Here is a 12,819-nt window from a genome sequence, read left to right as displayed (position 1 = left end):
TTATCACAATATCATTCTTTGGCTTCAACAACTCTTCATTCGGTGCCCAAGGAACCCCCGCATGTTGGCATAAAACAGTGATGAGAGAGGGGTGGAGAAGTCCACTCGGAGAGTTACCTCTTCCATAGTCGAGAATGGAATTTGAAGCAATTGACCGAGATCAACTGTCTTTCCTGTCATAATGCAAAATGTGAGGATGGCCCTCTCCTTAATGATAGTAGTGGTGTGTTCGGTTGGCTTTATCCTAGCAGCAATGAATGAATACCAATTTTTAGCAACAGTCTTCAGATCAGACTTTGCTAGGCTCAAGTGCACATCGTCCCTCATTCGCCATTCGGCTCCCTGTATACATATTGTTGAAGAATATTGTTATAATCAACATGCTCATTTCTGTATTCTTCATACTCGTCGTGCATGATTTGAGGGAAGCCATATATCGTGTGGATCGTATGCGCATCAAATGCTACCTCTTTACCTCGAACAAAACTGTCAATCGATCATATCTAACCTTAAGGTTAGCGTAGAACTCTCTCACCAGTGATATGACAGCATCATGTGGCTGTCTGCAAAATTCTTCCCACTGTCTAGCAGTAAGCATCGTCCCAATTTCAGTATGAGGGAGGCTCATATCAAAACCCCTCTCCTTGATAATGCTTCTATTCAAAATCTTCCCGTATTGTTCCTCCGCCCTCTCATCATAAAATCGACTCGCATCATAGTTAACTGTTGATGATGATGAAGCACCATTAAATTGTTTTCTTCTAGGTGGCATTTTGTCGAACACCTTCTCAACACAACTTTTATTCAACCCACTTCTCAAAATACAAGATTATTGCAATCCACCAAACTACTACTTCACAATATTCACACTTCAACAATGTACACAATAATCAATCAACAATATTTCCAAATCAACAAGATGCTTCACCAAATGAATAATTTCCTTCCTTAGCAACAAACCCAACAAATTTCGAATTTATCCATAAATTTGCTATGAATTTGCTCACCTTGGGTGTGTTGAATTGTTTCTTGAAGAACAAAACAAAGTTTTGTTCAAATTCTTGAAGAAATTTTGGAACTCCTTTTCCAACCCTAGGTTTGATTTTGAATTTGATGGAGAGGAATGAGGTATTTGATGGAATGTGTGAAGATTTGTAAGTTGTATTGTTGAATTTGTTGAAAGAAGAACAAAGATTTGGTGTATGAGTTGTGTTTGAAGTAGGGATTTCGAAAATGTGGAAATGGGTGTTCTTGAGAGTGAGTTTCGGTAATGGAAGAGAATGCCCGATTGTATCTTAAAAAGGTCCGACCGCGGGTGCGGTAGTGTAAGCACCGCGGGGGCGGTGTGTGTTCGAACAGGTAGCGCGAGTGCGGCGTTATAAGCAGCGCGGGTGCGCTGTGTGTTCGGCAGCTACGCGCATTTCTTCACACTGCACGACCGCGGGTGCGGTGATGTAAGCACCGCGGGTGCGGTAGTGCTTCGGAACTCCTAGCGCGGAGGCGCTGTCTTTGTGCTGCGGGTGCACTCCTGCTTCGAATTTTTATGTATTTTGAATGCACCTTAAGCATAGGTGCAGTGCACATCAGACTGAAAGGGCACTCCTAGTTTTATCAAAATATTTTCTTCTCAACTTTTCAGTCCTGAAAAGAAAACAATTGAAAATCATTAAATTTGGGAAGATAAAATCAAACATTATATTTAAAAAAATACAAAAACACAAATAACATGATACAAAAATAAAATCAACCCCGAAATCAAAATGCAAAATAAACATAAATTTGGGTTGCCTCCCAATAAGCGCTTGGTTTAACGTCATCAGCCTGACTTTCATCAGTCTACTTTGGTTCTCGCAGTGGGATGTTGTCCATGTGTCGCACTTCATTGTCCAAAGTAATGATTGACCCTCTGACCATTGACTTTGAATGTCTCGCCATTTTTGCATTTTAGTTCAATTGCACCATGTGAGTACACTTTTTCTACTGTGAATGGGCCAGACCATCTGGATTTTAACTTACCAGGAAACAACCTCAGTCGAGAATTGAATAATAACACCTGTTGTCCTGCTTCAAAGTCTCGTCGGATGAATCTGCTTGTCGTGCCATCTCTTGGTATTTTCTTTGTATATCTTGGCATTCTCGTATGCATCATTCCTGAATTCGTCCATCTCATTCAACTGCAACAGTCGTTGCTCGCCCGATGCTCCCATGTCAAAATTGAGCTTTTTTATAGCCCAAAATGCCTTGTGCTCCAGTTCCAAAGGTAAATGACAAGCTTTCCCAAAGACCAACCTATAAGGTGACATCCCGATAGGTGTCTTGTATGCAGTTCTGTATGCCCATAAAGCGTCATCTAGCTTGATTGCCCAATCCTTCCGGTTTGTTTTCACTGTCTTTTCTAATATTTGCTTTATCTCCCGGTTGGATATCTCTGCTTGCCCATTGGCTTGCGGGTGGTATGCCAGTGTCACCCTGTGCTTCACATCATACTTGGCCAATAGTGAGTTAAAAATTTTGTTACAGAAATGTGTACCTTCATCACTGATAATGGCTCTAGGCGTTCCAAATCTCGTGAAGATGTTCCTGTGGACAAACTTAACAACAACTCGAGCATCATTAGTACTGGTGGCGATTGCTTCCACCCATTTTGACACATAATCGACAGCAAGTAAAATGTAAGATTGACCAAAAGAAGATGGGAAGGGACCCATAAAGTCAATACCCCAGACATCAAAGAGTTCCACCTCCAAAATATTTGTTAGTGGTAATTCATGTCGTCTAGAAATATTGCCAATTCTTTGGCATTTATCACATGACTTGACTTAAGTATAACTGTCTTTAAATAAATTAGGCCAATAAAAACCTGACTGTAATACTTTAGCTGCTGTTCTAGATGCTCCAAAGTGTCCACCGTAGGGTGCGGAATGACATTGCTCTAGAATCATACCTGCTTCTTCCTCAGCTACACATCGTCTGATTATCTGATCAGCAGCATCTCTTGAACAAGAATGGATTGTCCCACAGGTAAAACTTGGCATCATGAAGAAATTTCTTCTTTTGATGATACGTTAAATCTGAAGGTAATTCTCCTGCAGCAAGGAAATTAGCTATATCTGCAAACCACGGATGTGTAACACTTACCTTGAAAAGTTGTTCATCTGGGAACGACTCGTTGATAGCTCCACCTTCAGTTCGTTCTTCCATTTCTAATCGTGACAGGTGATCAGCCACCTGGTTCTCACAACCTTTCTTATCTTTGACTTCAAAGTCAAATTCTTGAAGTAGGAGTATCCATCGTATCAATCTGGGCTTTGCATCCTTTTTGGCAAACAAGTATCGAAGAGCTGCATGATCAGTAAAAACGGTTACCTTGGTGCCAATGAGATATGTTCTGAACTTGTCAAATGCAAACACCACTGCTAGCATCTCTTTTTCAGTAGTTGTGTAATTCTGTTGGGCTGCATTGAGTGTACGACTTGCATAGTAGATAGCTTTAAACATCTTGTCTCGTCTTTGTCCCAATGCTGCTCCTACAGCATAGTCGCTAGCATCACACATGAGCTCAAAGGGCTCCTTCCAATCAGGTACTATCATGATGGGTGCTGAAATCAGTGCTGCCTTGATCTTATTAAATGCCTGCAAACAGTTATCGTCAAAAATAAATGTCGAATCTTTCTCTAACAAATTACATAAAGGTCTAGTAATTTTAGAGAAATCTTTAATATAACGACGATAGAACCCGGCATGTCCCAAGAAACTTCGAATTCCTTTCACGTTCTTCGGCGGTGGAAGATTTTCAATTGCCACAACTTTGGCCCTGTCAACTTCTATTCCTTTAGCTGAAATTTTGTGGCCAAGCACAATACCTTCTGGAACCATGAAGTGACATTTTTCCCAATTCAGAACTAGATTCTTAGCCTGACATCTCTGCAAAACAAGCATTAAATTTTGCAAACAATGATCAAAAGATGTACCAAATACAGAAATGTCATCCATAAAAACCTCCATTATTTCCTCAACCATATCAGAAAATATGGCCATCATACACCTCTGAAAAGTAGCAGGTGCATTGCATAGTCCAAATGGCATTCTCCTGAAAGCAAATGTACCGTAAGGGCAAGTGAAGGTAGTCTTCTCCTGATCCTCCGGTGCTATGACAATCTGATTGTAACCTGAATAACCATCTAGAAAGCAATAATAATGATAACCACCAACTCTATCAAGCATCTGGTCAATAAATGGAAGTGGGAAATGATCTTTCCTAGTAGCATCATTCAATTTCCTGTAGTCTATGCATACTCGCCAACCAGTCACTGGACGAGTTGAAATCAATTCATTGTTCTCATTTTTCACTACAGTTATTCCTCCCTTCTTAGGCACTACTTGTACTGGTGAAACCCATGAGCTATCAGATATAGCATAAATAACACCAGCATTTAACAATTTTAATACCTCAGCCCTCACAACCTCTTTCATTGCAGGATTAAGCCTTCTCTGATGATCAACATAAGGTGAATATGACTCCTGCATCAAAATTTTATGCATACAAACAGTAGGGCTAATTCCCCTTATATCAGCAATTGTCCATCCCAGAGCAGATTTAAATTCTCTCAACACCCTCAACAATTTTTCTTTTTCAGTACAAGTAAGAAAAGAAGAGATGATTACTGGATATGTTGAATTTTCACCTAAAAATGCATAACAGACGTGACTTGGAAGTTCCTTCAATTCGGGGGATACTTTTGGTACCTCTATACTTGCATCTTCAAGTAGTTCTACATTATGCACATCAATCTTTTCTTTAGGCAATGTATCGAGAACAAGTAACTCCTCTTGCACGTCCCAATCATCTTCATCCAGTATAGACGCCGATTCCAACAAGCATCTCTCCAAAGAATCTTTCGTCAATCTACCTGCACCAACATGAGATACACATGAGTCAATTACATCAATGCTATTACAAGTACTTACCTCATTTGGTTCTTTGATTGTGTTGTAGATGTTGAACATAACTTCTTCTCCACCTACTCTCAATGTAAGCTCACCCTTGTGCACATCAATCAAAGCTTTTCCGGTGGCCAAGAATGGCCTTCCAAAGATAAGTGGGGTGTCCTGATCTTCTTCCATATCTAGAATGACAAAATCAGCAGGAAATATAAATTTGTCTACCTTTACCAGAACATCCTCCACTATACCCCGTGGATATGTAAGTGATCTATCCGCCAGCTGCAAGGTAATAGTGCTAGGCTTCACCTCGCCAAGCTCCAAAGTCCTGTAAATAGAAAAAGGCATTAAATTAATACTGGCACCTAAATCACATAAAGCTTTATTTATTCTAGAACCACCAATAACACAAGGAATAGTAAAACTCCCTGGATCTTTGAGTTTCTGTGGTAGTTTCCTTTGAAGTATGGCGCTACACTCTTCTGTCAACTTCACTGTCTCAAACTCATGCAACTTTCTCTTCTTTGACATCACATCTTTGATAACTTTGCATAGTTTGGCATTTGTTCTAACGCATCAGCAAATGGAATGTTGATGTGAATCTTCTTGAAAATTTCCAAAAATTTGGCAAATTGCTCATCCAATTTCTTCTTTTTGAACCTCTGCGGATATGGAAGAATTGGCTTGAATACCGGAGGTTGTTCAACTTCAACTTCAACATCAACTTTGGATTCCTCAGTTTCGACTTCTTCAAGAATCACCATCTTTTCATCCTTCTCATTGGAATTTTTACCCTCAAGTTCTTTTCCACTTCTCAAAGTCACAGCTTTGCATTGCTCCTTTGGATTCACTTCAGTATTACTTGGGAACTGACCTTTATTTTGATCTTTCAATGCATTAGCTAATTGACCAATCTGTGTCTCCAATGACTTCATTGTAGCTCCCATATTTCCCATGTGAGTTTCCATGCCATCAAGACGAGATTCAGTCCTAGCCATTCTTTTACTCGATTCTACAACAAATGTCCCAACTAAATCCTCAAGTGAAGGTTTTCCTTCCCCCTTTGATGCATTGAACCCCGGTGGAGGATTCAAAACATTCTTATTATTAGCATATGAAAAATTCTCGTGATTTCTCAAACCCGGATGATAAGTGTTAGGGGGAGGGTTACTTCGATATCCTCCATAACCACCAAAATTCCTATTGTTGATATAATGAGCCTCATCAGGAATATGTGGTTCCTCAGTGACAACAGATGCATTTTCAACCTCTGATGTACTAGCCTTGTTCATTGCTGCAATTTGAGTTGTTAAAGCTGAAACTTGAGCTGTGAGTGATGTAATAGGATCTATGGCATAAATCCCAGCTTGCTTCTTCACTCCTGATCTTTCAGTCGGCCACTGATAACTGTTAATGGTCATCTGTTCAAGCAAATCATATGCTTGATCGGGTGATTTGGCAAATATTGTGCCACCAGCTGCTGCATCAACAGTACCTCTTGTTTGTCCATTCAAACCATTGTAAAATAATTCAATCTGTACCCAATCTTCAAAACCATGGTTTGGACATCTCCTCAACAATTCCTTATACCGTTCCCATGCCTCATATAGTTGCTCAAAATCAGTCTGCCTAAAAGTACTTATCTCGATTTTCAACTGTGCAGACTTCGCAGGTGGGAAATATTTTGCAAGAAACTTAGTTGCTAAATCCTGCCAGGTAGTGATACTCCCCAAAGGAAGCGATTGGAGCCATCCTCTTGCTTGGTCCCTAAGAGAAAAAGGAAACAAACGCAATCGAATTATATCATCAGAAACACCATTTATTTTTACCGTATCAGTAATTTCAAGGAATGTTCTGAGATGTAAATGAGGATCTGCAGTAGCGGCTCCCCCAAACTGATTCTGTTGAACCATGTTTATCAACGCAGGCTTGAGCTCAAAGTTGTTTGCATTAATCGTTCCTCGTGCTATACCAGAATAATGAGCATTCAATACCGGCCTAAAATGATCTCGGATGGGTATTGCAGGGGGTGGATTTTCATTATCTCTGTTTTCAGCCATTGCTCGAATCTCTTCTCTTCTTGCCTTTCTTAATCTTCTTGCGGTTCTTTCGATTTCAGGATCTAAGATAAGCAAGTCAGGATTTTGCGATCTTCGCATGCACTGTCAAACAAAGACAATAAACAAATCAATGTTCAATGTAATACAATAAAAACAGCTCTAAATTAAAATCTAGACTAATTGGTAACAATACTAATATAAATTCAAATTTTACATTCCCCGGCAACGGCGCCAAAAACTTGTTGCGTGTTTTCTTTAATGCTCGCAAGCGCACGGCGTCAAGTTATAGTAAAATGTAATTATGAGTACAAGTATCGATCCCACGAGGAATGTAATTTCTAAATTTATACTAATGCTTGTAATTAGAATAGTCTCGATTTTATTTAGAATGATCAAATAACAGATTTGTTCGTACCAATAACTGAATTGAAAATAAATTTAATTTTAATACCAAACAGAGTTGAACAATGGAATAAAAGATCTAGAGGTTTGACTTCACGCAACTATCCACCATGTGATATGTTTGTGTAGCTATATTATAATTGTCCTTCTTATTCATTAGCCAAGAATTCTATAATTATCTACTCCCTCTCTCGAGTGCTAAGTAGATACTAATTATCTAACAAAAGATTGCAACGTCTCCGTCAACAATCAACAATTAAATAACACAACAAGCACTCAATTCTTTTAATGACTTCCATAGCAATATATGTCCTCTCGAACTATATAAATACCATCGATGTATTTTTCCCTTTCTTGATTATAAAGTTCCTTTTCCAAGTGATAATTTATAACATACAAATCATTCAAGATATGGCCAGTAAAATGAAAGCATTAAGATTAGAAAAACACAAATGAACAATAAAGATAATTTATATAGCATAAATCATTAATCTCAACACATGGTTTCTAGTTTTGTTCCATCATTCCTCTAGAATTAAGATTTAGTTCATAATAATGAAAATAAAACAACAACACATGAATCTTAAACAAGACATATCAAAATAAAAGTAAAAATAAAGAAAGAAAGAACTTAGAACAAGAGTTTTGGAGTGTATGAAGTTTTTGTTCCAAGATGTGCAAGAACTTGTTGAAGATGATGATCTTGATCTTCAACTCTTTTCCTTGTAGCCTCCACCCTTTTCCTAGCTTCTCTCCATAACCTAGATGATGAAAAAGAGACCCTTTTATAGTCTAGACAAGATATCCCATGTAGCACACCATTTTCCCCTTCTTTTCTTCAAAGTCCACAAAGTTTCACAATTTCCGGAGGGATGTTTGTGCATGACCGCGGGTGCGGTAGTCTAAGAACCGCGGGTGCGGTGCCATTTCGTCAAAACTCCTCCTGCTGCATAAGTGACACCGCGGGTGCGGCGCTTGCATGACCGCGGGTGCGGTCATGCCTCGCCAAATGGCGCGGGTGCGCTCTTGTAAGCAGCGCGGGTGCACTGTTGCTTCGTGTCTCTTTGTCCTTTGCACCTTCTAATTCATCACTATATCACTCCAAAATCTCATTTCTAAGCTTCCAAACTACAATAACAAAAACAACAACATATCAAATAAAACCTGCTCAAGAATTACAAAATTCCAAGTTAAAAACAAGTAATAAAAGTACAATAAATTGCACTTATCACTTTGTCTACTTTCCAATTAATTTATTTATAACCGAATTTCTTATAAATCACAATTTACTATAAATAATTAAAGTCCAACTTCAATTATTTATTTTATGAGAAAAATTTGCAACTTTTGTAATTTTAAACTTAAAGGCCCAAAAACTTATTTTTCACCAAAAACATTTTTGGCTCATTTAAAATTCACAAACATGTTAGCCATCCAATGGCCCAACAACTCAAGGCCCATGACACTTTGATATTCCAAAACACTTTTGGAAACCCTAGCCGTCATCGCCGTCGCCGGATTCCGGCAACAAAATTTTTTTTTTTTATTAAAAGTAGGGGCTGTTCGGGCAGCCCCTCGGGCTGCCCTTGCTGCCCGAAACGGGCAGCCCCTCGGGCAGCCCGAGCTGCCCAACACGGGCAGCAACATGCTGCCCGAAAAAATCCCCATCAAACCTTGAATTTTGTTGCAAAATTTCATTCTCTTGCGGTTAGAAATCGACCTCAATATAATATCTTGTAAATGCTACACAAAAACGTAACCATAGCTCGGATACCACTTGAAAGGGGATCGGTTACGGTGACCGGAAGCGCAACGGAAGTTTAAAAAATCAAAATTTTCATCAAAAATTTCGGCCACCTCATATCTTGTGTAGCAAATACAAAAACACAAAAATGACATTCATAGTGTGTTTAGAAATGTACCTATCAATCTTAAAAGATTGATGATGGCTCCAACTTAGTTGATATACAACTAAGCTCTTCAATGGCAAGAAAATCTTCAAGCTTCCTTTGAGCCCACCTTGCTCAAATATTAAGCCCACCACCAACTAGCTAGAACCACTCTAATTTTGCACTAGAAAAATTAGAGCATTTTTCTTTGAGAAGTGTATTGTTTCTTCAACAATTGAAGAACAAAATATGAGAGAAAAATGAATTGTATTTTCGGCACTATTCATCCTAGGAGAGAAGGAGAGACATTTTTTTGGTTGTGGGAAAAGTTAAAGTAAAAAGGTTGCATGCCAAGCCTTGGTTATACAAAAAGTTGTCTCCCAACCTTTCATCTCCCCATGCACATTCTATTTGGGCTTGTAACAATTACAAGGCCCATGGACTTTTATTTAAATGTCTCAAACACATTTGAGACCATTTAACCATTACTTGATTTTACTCAAGCCAACTAGTTTAATAATTATTTCTAATTGGGCTCTACTAGACCCAATGTTATTCAATTAATCCAACACTTGAATTAATTTAATTGCTTGGACTCTACTAGGCCCACTAGTGTTTAATTAATTCAACACTTGAATTAATTTAATTTAGTCCATAATAATGTTTATGAAAATCACAATTTTCAAATACATTATTCACTTGGCCAACTTTTAATTTAGGAACACTTCCATAAATTAAAATTTACATTTCTCTCATAGAAGTCATACTTCTATTTTTCCTTACACTTATAAACTCATTTATAAGTCGTTCAACACATTGAACTAGTTTCTCCTTTATAGAAGTCATACTTCTAATTTTCCTTACGCTTATAAACTCCTTTATAAGCCGTTCAACACATTGAACTATTTTTACTTCTCAACGGGTTCTAGAAAGCCAGCACTTGTGTGACCCTCAATGGTTCATTGATACAACTAGCCGTGGGTTCACATCTCCATGTGATTTGGACTAAACATGTCCTTATATGAGCATACCTCAATTGCTCCATTCTTACTTATCAACCCTTTGATAACAAGAACGTCAGAACTCAAGTCTGATAGTACCCAACCAACCATGTTAAACGCCTAGCAACATCGCTTACATGATTCCCTAGGTATCAAATGATAGTGCCTGCAAGAACCATTCAATTATGGTTAGCGTACAGTACGGTCCCTTCAACTCATATATCCCGACCGATTCGACAACCATTGGTTTATCGAGAGTTGTCAATGAATCGATACTATGTGTCATGTCGTAGTTGCATCAATGGTGTAATCTATGAAACCTCTTTCATAATTACCACCATACTCTGGCCAGAGATTTCAACCTACATACACATGATAACACATAGGATATCCATACCCGAAGGTAAGCGGTGAATCCCCGACTACAATGCATCGACTCCTATATGTTTCGACATGACACCCAACCTTGCCACCTGATGACCCCATAAGAGTCGGTAAACAAGTCAAAGTGAAATGCTAGCACATAGAGTCTCAATGTTGTCCCGGGTCATAAGGACTAATGGTGTACAACCATAAACTAGGACGTTTCCACTCGATAATTGAGAACCACTTGGAAAGTCCTTTAATGGAGGGTTGTTCAGTGCACTCTACCAGGAGCACCTATCTGCATGCTCGGACATCACAATGTCCCCTACCAATGAAACATGGTACTCACATCGCAGATACTAGTCTCTAACTCGAGCGGCCTATATCCTTCTTAGTGGCGGCTGAATCGACTAGGAACCGTTTAGAATATACAGTATTACAAATATGAGTTTCATGATACTCATCATATGAGCATCTCATATTCTTTCTACCATTTGTATATTCAAGGGCTTTATCTATGCAACTAGCATGGGTATACAGATAAATATGTGCCAAAATAATAATATCAAATATTACTAAAATAAAGATTGCTTATACATAGAGTTTCATTGTGAACACTCGGCCAACACTTGGCTCGACGGGCACCTACTCTAACAGATATGTCTACCAGAAGAGCTTGGGGTCTATGGATCTGTCTCACTGAGATGGACATAGTCAAGTTTCCGTTCAAATTTTATAATCATTCAGTAAACGGATCATTCCTGTTAAATACCATGACAGGGAAAACCACAAGTTTTGCAGAAGATTTATTCGAGAAAAAGAGAAATCTTTTGTGGAATAGCAAGCTGCCGGCAAGTAAAGAAACTCGTCGGAAATTCTGTAATATGGCACATGTAGGAAGATGGTCTGAAAATATCTGTCCAGAATGCCAAAACCAGAAGGAACCGGAATTTGGTAAAGGATTCAAGCCGAGATCTGATCGGAAACACTTTACAGACACAAGCACAAGTAGGGATGGACCACAATCACGTTTTCCTCGAGGACAGCGAAAGCCAAAGATTCCTCGACAAAATTAATAGTGGACATGTGACTCACCCACTAGCTAAAAGAAGGACCACCATGTGAAAATTCATGTGAGTGGAAGGAAAGGACCACCAATAATTGGTGGAAAAGGACAAGAATCATTGAATACCTAATTCAAAAATGGAATCCAATGAACAAAATCAAGACAACTGGTCCCGAAATCTTATCTATAAATAAGAACGAATGGAACCAGTGAAATACACCCCAAACAAAACTTAAAGATGTATAGGCTATATCTAAAAGTTTTGAAAAAGAGAATAAGCTACAAGAGAAAGGAGGCAGAAGCTCTAAAATGGCTAGTAAATCGTTTCCAAGAAAAGGGAGACGAAATTACAGCAGACATCCTATATACTCATCGTCAATGGTATCTCAAGAAGATAAAAGAGGATGAAAAGTTAATTTCTAGATTAATAATCTAGAAAAGACAAGAAAGGACCACTCAACCACCGCATGGTCCACAGGCAAGCTGTAAAGGCTTATGAAGATTTGAAGTCCGAGTTTCAAATCCGAAGGAAGCCTTCTATAAATAAAGAAGCAGAAGGAAGATGAAGGCATCGATCAACCTTTTCATTTTTCTTCAAATCTATTTGTAATATTTTCTCTTTCAAGTTTATGAGTGTAGTGAGTTCAGCTACTGTGAGTAGCTAAACAAGTTTCTCCTCCTCTACAGGAGGTTACTATGTAATAAATAAATGTTTGTTTTTGAATAAAAGAGATCTTTGCTCTCAGCCCCTCTCATGTATTATTTTCAAAAATTTTATCTTATATTGTACACCTTAAGGTAGGAAACGAATTAAGGTTGTGCCAAGTGCTGCTGAAGGAATCTACGTCAGTAACCATCGGTTGCGATCGCGTGGTTGGGCTGTGAGGAGCAGTCTGTAAAATACGGTGGATATAACCCGGTGGTACTCCGGTCAAAGAGGTATAAGATTTAATTTATTTTACGGAAGCATGATGGGCCATTATTTGAAAATAAAATCAATTATTTAAAATTAAGGTTTGAGGGGTAGTTTGGGGAATTAGGTAGTAAAACCAAAAATGATAAAAAAATGGGTACTGAAAAAAAAATAGAAAGTT

Source organism: Primulina eburnea, chromosome 14 (genome assembly GCF_022965805.1).
Source record: "Primulina eburnea isolate SZY01 chromosome 14, ASM2296580v1, whole genome shotgun sequence".
NCBI lineage: Eukaryota > Viridiplantae > Streptophyta > Magnoliopsida > Lamiales > Gesneriaceae > Primulina > Primulina eburnea.
The sequence above is the reverse complement of the archived record's forward strand: the minus strand, read 5'-3'. Positions refer to the sequence as shown.